We start from the raw sequence: 7,194 nt of genomic DNA on the forward strand, positions 1-7,194 counted from the left end.
AGACTCTGTCTCTACCAAAAAAAAAAAAAAGAAAAGAAAAATGGCCTTTTCAGACAACAGAATTTATTCAAAACAAAATTGAAGGATGTAGTATAATAAAAATATATATTTTAGTCTTTGTCCCAGAATTCCTGGCTCAGAGCTCCTGAAACCCTGGGTTTCCTGAGTGATAGGAGTATCTTTTGTGATTTATAATGAACTCCTTCAGATCATACCTGAGTTTATGCTAATGAAATGACTCATGGTTAGGCCCCTAGATAGCTTCAGGATGGTGGTGGTCACCAGAAAGTTTCACCATGTTTAAAAAGTGGAAACGGTGCTCGCTTCGGCAGCACATATACTAAAATTGGAACGATACAGAGAAGATTAGCATGGCCCCTGTGCAAGGATGACACGCAAATTCGTGAAGCGTTCCATATTTTTAAAAAAAAAAAAAAAGTGGAAACGTTCAGCCCTACTCTCCAATCTCTGGGGAAGGGGGGATGAACTGGAGACTAAGTTCAGTCACACGGCCAGCGGTTTCATTGACGATGCCTGTGTAATGAGACTCATGTAAAAATTCAGAAATGCTGAGGCGTGGAAAACTTCTAGTGGTGACCTCCTTGATGGGCTGGGGGGTTACTCACGTGGTAAACACACAAGCTCCACACCTCTTTCATGCCCATGTCTTGCTCATTTCATCTCCTCCATTTGACTTTCCCTGAGTTAGAACCTTTGCAATACAACTGTTATTGTACCTATAGCTCTTCCCTGAGTTCTGTGAGTTGTTCTAGCAAATTATCAAACCTGATGGAATAAGTTCATGGAAACTTCCGAATTTGTAGCCAACTGGGAGACACCTGGACTTTGTAGCTAGCATTTGAAGTAGGGGTGATCTTGTGGGACTGAACCCCCAATCTGTTTGGTCTGTGCTAACTCTGGGTAGTGTTAGAATTCAATTGCTGTTGGAATGACTCAAAAGAGAATTGCTTTGGTTTTGAGTCTTGCTTCACATGTTGATAAGTGAACTGATAATGAACTCCGTAGTTCTATTTCCTTTTGTGATTTTTAGATCTCCAACAGGAGCAAAAAGAAAGGCTATCCGCTACCCATCTTCTTGGCTATTGGCTATCTCTGAGTTTACAGAGATCCAGGGTACTCACTGGACATGATGTAAATAAAGTAGAATTTTAAAAGAGTCTTGATAACCTGCAAGGCACTTGTTTGAGTCCTCCCTGGCAAGCCCTTCCATTTATAAACTGAGAATGATGTGTTTACTTCCAAGGTGTTGACAGCAATTCAGCAGGAGAGCCAGGTGAGGGGACGGGATCCCTGAGTTCTAGTCTTGGCTCTAGCTCCCAGAGTTTAAAAAGCCTCATCAAAATTGCACAGATAAGTCTCCCATTTCCTCATTCATACAGTGAAGAATTTGTGGATTTTGGAAGTGTTTTAGGGGCTACCTGTGTCCGACTCACCTGACATGCTTGAGAAGGCAGTTTATGTTACTTCACATCTGATGACAGAATATCTGGGCTTGGGAACCTGAAATCCCTGTTACTGACAAATACTTCAGATGATTCTGAAGCCTGGAATAAACTATTAACTGCAAGACTTGACTCTTTCCATTCTATTAAAGAATGTCATATAGTTGATTCCATCATATCATTTACCTAAATGTGAAAGAGGTTATATTTGGTGAAGGCACCAAAAAGGGCAGGCATCACATACTTCGGTATTAATGTCTTGATAAATATGGCTGGTTAGATAAAAATCAGTTCTTTTACAAGAAGCCATTCTCTATAATTTTATTTAATGACCCCCCAAAACCTCCTTGTATGACTTCATCTTTGTGATAATTTCTTTTATGTGAGTGAGTTTTTCATGTAATAGCATTATCTTTCCATTTAATTGCTCTACACAGTTGCAGTCTCAGAAGTAATTCTCTCCCCCAGTTGTGTACCAAGCCAGTTACAATCTTTCTGACTGATGTGGCAATTTCAGGCAAGGAGCAAACACTCAATGTAGTTAATGCTCTGATGCACTGTTTTAACAATCAGAGAAATGCTCTTTGGAGTAACACAGGAATTTCAGTGATTCTGACATAGTTAAAAATGAGTGATAGATCTTTGGTTATTTATAATGAGACCCTTTAGCTCATACATGAACCCCTCCAATCTCTCCTTCAAAGGATGTCAGCTGTTGCAAAGTTTCAGATTCTTACTTCACCTTTTTCTCCCTTTTCCTTCCCTGTAACATTTGAGATGTTACCAGAAGCACTCACTGAGGTCACTGGCTTCACTGTTTTTTTTTTTTTTTTTGCAGTTTTGGCCAGGGCCAGGCTTGAACCCACCACCCCAGTATATGGGGCTGGTGGCCTACTCCTTGAGCCACAGGCACTGCCTTACTGGCTTCACTGTTTTATTTAATTTTATTTATTTATTTTTTTATTGCTAAATCATAGCTGTGTACATTTGTGCAATCAAGGGGTACAATGTACTGGTTTCATATATAATCTGAAATATTCCCATCAAACTGTTCAGCGTAGCCTTCATGGCATTTTCTTAGTTATTGTATGTAGACATTTGTATTCTTCATTTAGTAGGTTATGCCTGTACCCATTCTAAGATGCACCGTAGGTGTGGCCCCGCCCATTACCCTCCCTCCACCTTGACTTCCCCCCTCCTTTTCCCTCCCTTGGCCCTTTCCCGGTATTCTTGTGCTATAGTTGGGTTATAGCCTTCATATGAAAGCTATAAATTAGCTTCATAGTAGGGCTGAGTACATTGGATACTTTTTCTTCCATTATTGAGATACTTTGCCAAGAAGAATATGTTCCAGCTCCATCCATGTAAGCATGAAAGAGGTAAAGTCTCCATCTTTCTTTAAGGCTGCGTAATATTCCATGTTATACATGTACTGCTATTTGCTAGTCCATTGCTGGGTCAGTGGGCACTTGGGCTTCTTCCATGACTTAGCAATTATGAATTGGCCTGCAATAAACATTCTGGTACAGATGTCTTTGTTATATTGTGATTTTTGGTCTTTCGGGTATATACCTAGTAAAGGAATTATAGGATCGAATGGCAGGTCTATTTTTAGATCTCTAAGTATTCTCCAAACATCCTTCCAAAAGGAACGTATTAGTGTGCATTTCCACCAGCAGTGTAGAAGTGTGCCCTTTTCTCCACATCCATGTCAATATCTCTGGTTTGGGGATTTTGTTATGTGGGCTAATCTTACTGGGGTTAGGTGATATCTCGAAGTAGTTCCGATTTGCGTTTCTCTGATGATTAAGGATGATGAGCTTTTTTCATGTGTCTGTAGATCGTGCATCTATCTTCTTTAGAGAAATTTCTCTTCAAGTCCTTTGCCCACCCTGAGATGGGATCACTTGTTGTTTTCTTGCTAATACGTTTGAGTTCTCTGTGGATGCTGGTTATTAAACCTTTGTCAGAGGTATAACCTGGAAATATTTTCTCCCATTCTGAGGGCTGTCTGCTTGCTTTACTTACTATGTTCTTGGCTGTGCAGAAGCATTTTAGTTTGATCAGGTCCCAGTAATGTATTTTTGATTCTGCTTCAATTGCCTGTGGAGTCCTCATAAAATATCCACCCAGGCCAATTCCTTCAAGAGTTTTCTCTGCACTTTCTTCAAGTATTTTTATAGTTTCATGTCTTAAGTTTAAATCTTTTATCCAGTGAGAGTCTATCTTAGTTAACGGTGAAAGGTGTGGGTGTGGGTCTAGTTTCAGTCTTTTACAGATTACCAGTCAGTTCACCAAGCACCCATTTGTTAAATAGGGAATCTTTTCCCCACTGAATGTTTTTAATTGATTTGTCAAAGATCAAATAACGGTAAGTAGCTGGATTCATCTCTTGGTTCTCTATTCTCTTCCAGACACCTACTTCTCTGTTTTTGTGCCAGTACCATGCTGTTTTAATCACTATCAATTTATAGTATAGTCTCAGGTCTGGTAGCATGATTCCTCCGGCTTTGTTTTTATTTCTGAGTAATGTTTTGGCTATTCAAGTTTTTTTCTGATTCCATATAAAATGAAGTATTATTTTTTCAAGATCTTTAAAATGTGACAATGGAGCTTTGATAGGAATTGCATTAAAATTATATATTGCTTTGGGTAGTATAGACATTTTAATGATGTTGATTCTTCCAGCCATGAGCATGGTATGTTTTTCCATCTGTTAACATCTTCAGCTATTTCTTTTCTTAAAGTTTCATAGTTCTCTTTATAGAGATCTTTCATGTCCTTTGTTAGATAAATTCCCAAATATTTCATCTTCTTTGGCACTGCTGTGAAAGGAATAGGGTCCTTGACTGTTTTTTTGGCTTGGCTATTGTTGGTATATATAAAGGCTACAGATTTATGGGTGTTGATTTTTTAGCCTGAGACATTTCTGTATTGCTTGATCACTTCTAAAAGTTTTGTAGTAGAATCCCTAGTGTTTTCCAGATATACGATCATGTCATTTGTGAAGAGTGAAAGTTTGATCTTTTTTGACCCTATGTGGTTACCCTTGATCACCTTTTCTTCCCTAATTGCAATGGCTAAAACTTCCATTACAATGTTAAAGAGCAATGGAGACAATGGGCAACCTTGCCTGGTTCCTGATCTAAGTGGAAATGATTTCAATTTAACTCCATTCAATATGATATTGGCTGTGGGTTTGCTGTAGATGGCCTCTATTTGTTTAAGAAATGTCCCTTCTATACCAATTCTCTTAAGTGTTCTGATGATGAAGGGATGCTGGATATTATCAAAAGCTTTTTATGCATCAATTGAGAGAATCATTTGGTCTTTATTTTTAGTTTGTTTATGTGCTGAATTACATTTATAGATTTACGTATATTGAACCAGCCTTGAGAGCCTGGGATAAATTTCACTTGGTCATGGTGTATAATTTTTTTGATGTGTTGTTGGATTCTGTTTGTTAGGATCTTATTGAGTATTTTTGCATCAATATTTATTAGTGACATTGGTTTATCATTTTCTTTTCTTGTTGGGTCTTTCCCTGGTTTAGGGATCAAAGTGATGTTTGCTTTGTAGAATGTGTTGGGTAGTATTCCTTCTTTTTCTATATTTTGGAAGAGGTTTAGTAATATAGGTACTAGTTCTTCTTTAAAGGTTTTGTAGAATTCTGACTTTTCTTTTTAGGGAGATTTTGTATAGTTGATGCTATTTCAGAACTTGATATAGGCGTATTCAACATTTCCACTTCGTTCTGGCTACGTCTTGGTAGGTGGCGTGTATTGGTTGATTTCTTTCAGATTTTCATATTTCTGAGAGTAAAGTTTTTTGTGATATTCATTAAGGATTTTTTGAATTTCTGAGGGGTCTGTTATTTCATCTTTACCATTTCTGATTGATGAAATTAGAGATTTTACTCTTTTTTTCCTGGTTAGGTTAGCCAAAGGTTTATCTATTTTATTGACCTTTTCAAAAAACCAACTTTTGGATTTATTGATCTGTTGTATAATTTTAAAGCACCAGGCTCCTACACAGATGTTTATACTTTAGGTAATTACACTGCTACAGCCTTCTCAGATTAGCATGCAGGGAAAACACTGGATTACTCAAGTCATCTGCTGAATCTACATTCCCACTCCCTTCATCCAAGTGGCTAGTAGACTGTTGCTTCAATGCTCAGACCTAAGCCGTTTGTCAGACGTAAGGTAATTTAAGGTCACTGTAATTTGGATGGAAAAAATCAGCTTGCTAAAAAGTTTGTAATAAATAACTAAACATCAAGGTTGTCTAGGTGGCGAAGTCCTCTTCTTTTCATTCATACAGTAGATTTCAAGGGACTCATGGTGTCCTTAAGCTACCCTCTAGTCACACAGAATTTTGAATGTGGATTCTAAGACTTAGAGGAGATGGATAGGGTAGAGGCCCTCATAGCTCTGAGAACAGGATCAGACAGGATCAACTACAGACAGTCTTCCCTTGCACTGTACCAAGGACATATAAACACCAGAACCGAACCTTCCCACATGTACTCTCAACCAGAATTTCTCCAGTTGTGGGCCATCAGCCACACTGGTCTATGAAGTTGCTTGTTACTATATACTGTATACAATAAATTAAGTATTGAAATTGAGAAAAAAAATTCAGAGATTCCATAGAGACTTGAAAGAACAATTTTATATCTAATGATAAAAATAAGGAACTTGCATTTTGTATATTTTTTAAGTTTAATTTTTCTTCTACTTTTATTGCATTATAAAAGTGGAAATTTTAAAAACAAAAAGGACCTTTACCATAGTTTGAGAAGTGTAACTCAACACGACAGTTACATGACAGTGTAACTCAATGCACTCACCTCTCATGAGAACACTCAAAGATCACAGACCTCAAAACCATGATGTGCTGATATGTACGAATCCCACCAGCCTGTGTGAGTTAGTAGATACAACACGGGGAGATGGCAGGTGACCTTGTGCCACTTGTGCCAACATTGGATCAAGAGCTAGAACTCAGAATCTCCAAGATGAGAGAAGTTGTCAAATAGCAGAAAACACAAGGCAGAGACGGAGTTCACTGTTACGGACCCCAGATGTGAAGCTCAGTTCTTTGAGCCCCGCAAGCCCCAGGAAACCACAACCCAGGTAACTTGTACCTCTGGAGACACACAGGACCCTTTGAGGAAATGTCATAAGACATAATCAAAGTCATCAGCAGTGACTGCTATGGGGGAAGCTGCATAGATGTGAGCTGCAGGACCATGGGGGCATCAGTGAGCACTCCAACATTCCCTGTCCACAATGTGTCTTGAGGAATGCTGAGCAACTGAGGAAGCTGGGCAAGCTGAGTGTGGGGGATCCCCATAATACACACATGCTCTGTATCAAGTCCAGGAACCTCATTCTCGTAGACTTTCTGAAATGAGTTCATGGGCTTCTCCTTAATCCCCTTGCTTAAGGCATATAGGCCAGTAGAATTTGTATAGATCAGCACATCCCTCTCTGTAATCTTTGAGACTTCTCCTTAGAGGTTTGTGCAAGCTGCCAGGTACAGCAGCACTTCCTCTAGGTGTAGGGGCAACATGGGAGGGGCTGTGGCTTCCAGCAGGTGGTGCATTCACATGCTAAGAAGGAATTGCTTTTGCCTATTCCTACAAGTTTGCAAACCTGAGATGATTCATACCTGTAATCCTAGTATTCTGGGAGGGGAAGGGGGGATTCTTGGAGGTCAGGAGTTG

The 7,194-nt window shown here is 39.0% G+C and overlaps 1 non-coding gene across 1 annotated transcript; it reads left to right on the forward strand.

Annotated features, from left to right (window-relative positions):
- The first annotated feature begins 316 nt into the window (after window positions 1-316).
- LOC128592817 (U6 spliceosomal RNA) lies at window positions 317-423 on the forward strand. Its single transcript, XR_008382031.1, has one exon. It is a non-coding gene; the product is annotated as a U6 spliceosomal RNA (small nuclear RNA).
- The last annotated feature ends 6,771 nt before the right edge of the window (window positions 424-7,194 follow it).

This window comes from Nycticebus coucang, chromosome 8 (genome assembly GCF_027406575.1).
Source record: "Nycticebus coucang isolate mNycCou1 chromosome 8, mNycCou1.pri, whole genome shotgun sequence".
NCBI lineage: Eukaryota > Metazoa > Chordata > Mammalia > Primates > Lorisidae > Nycticebus > Nycticebus coucang.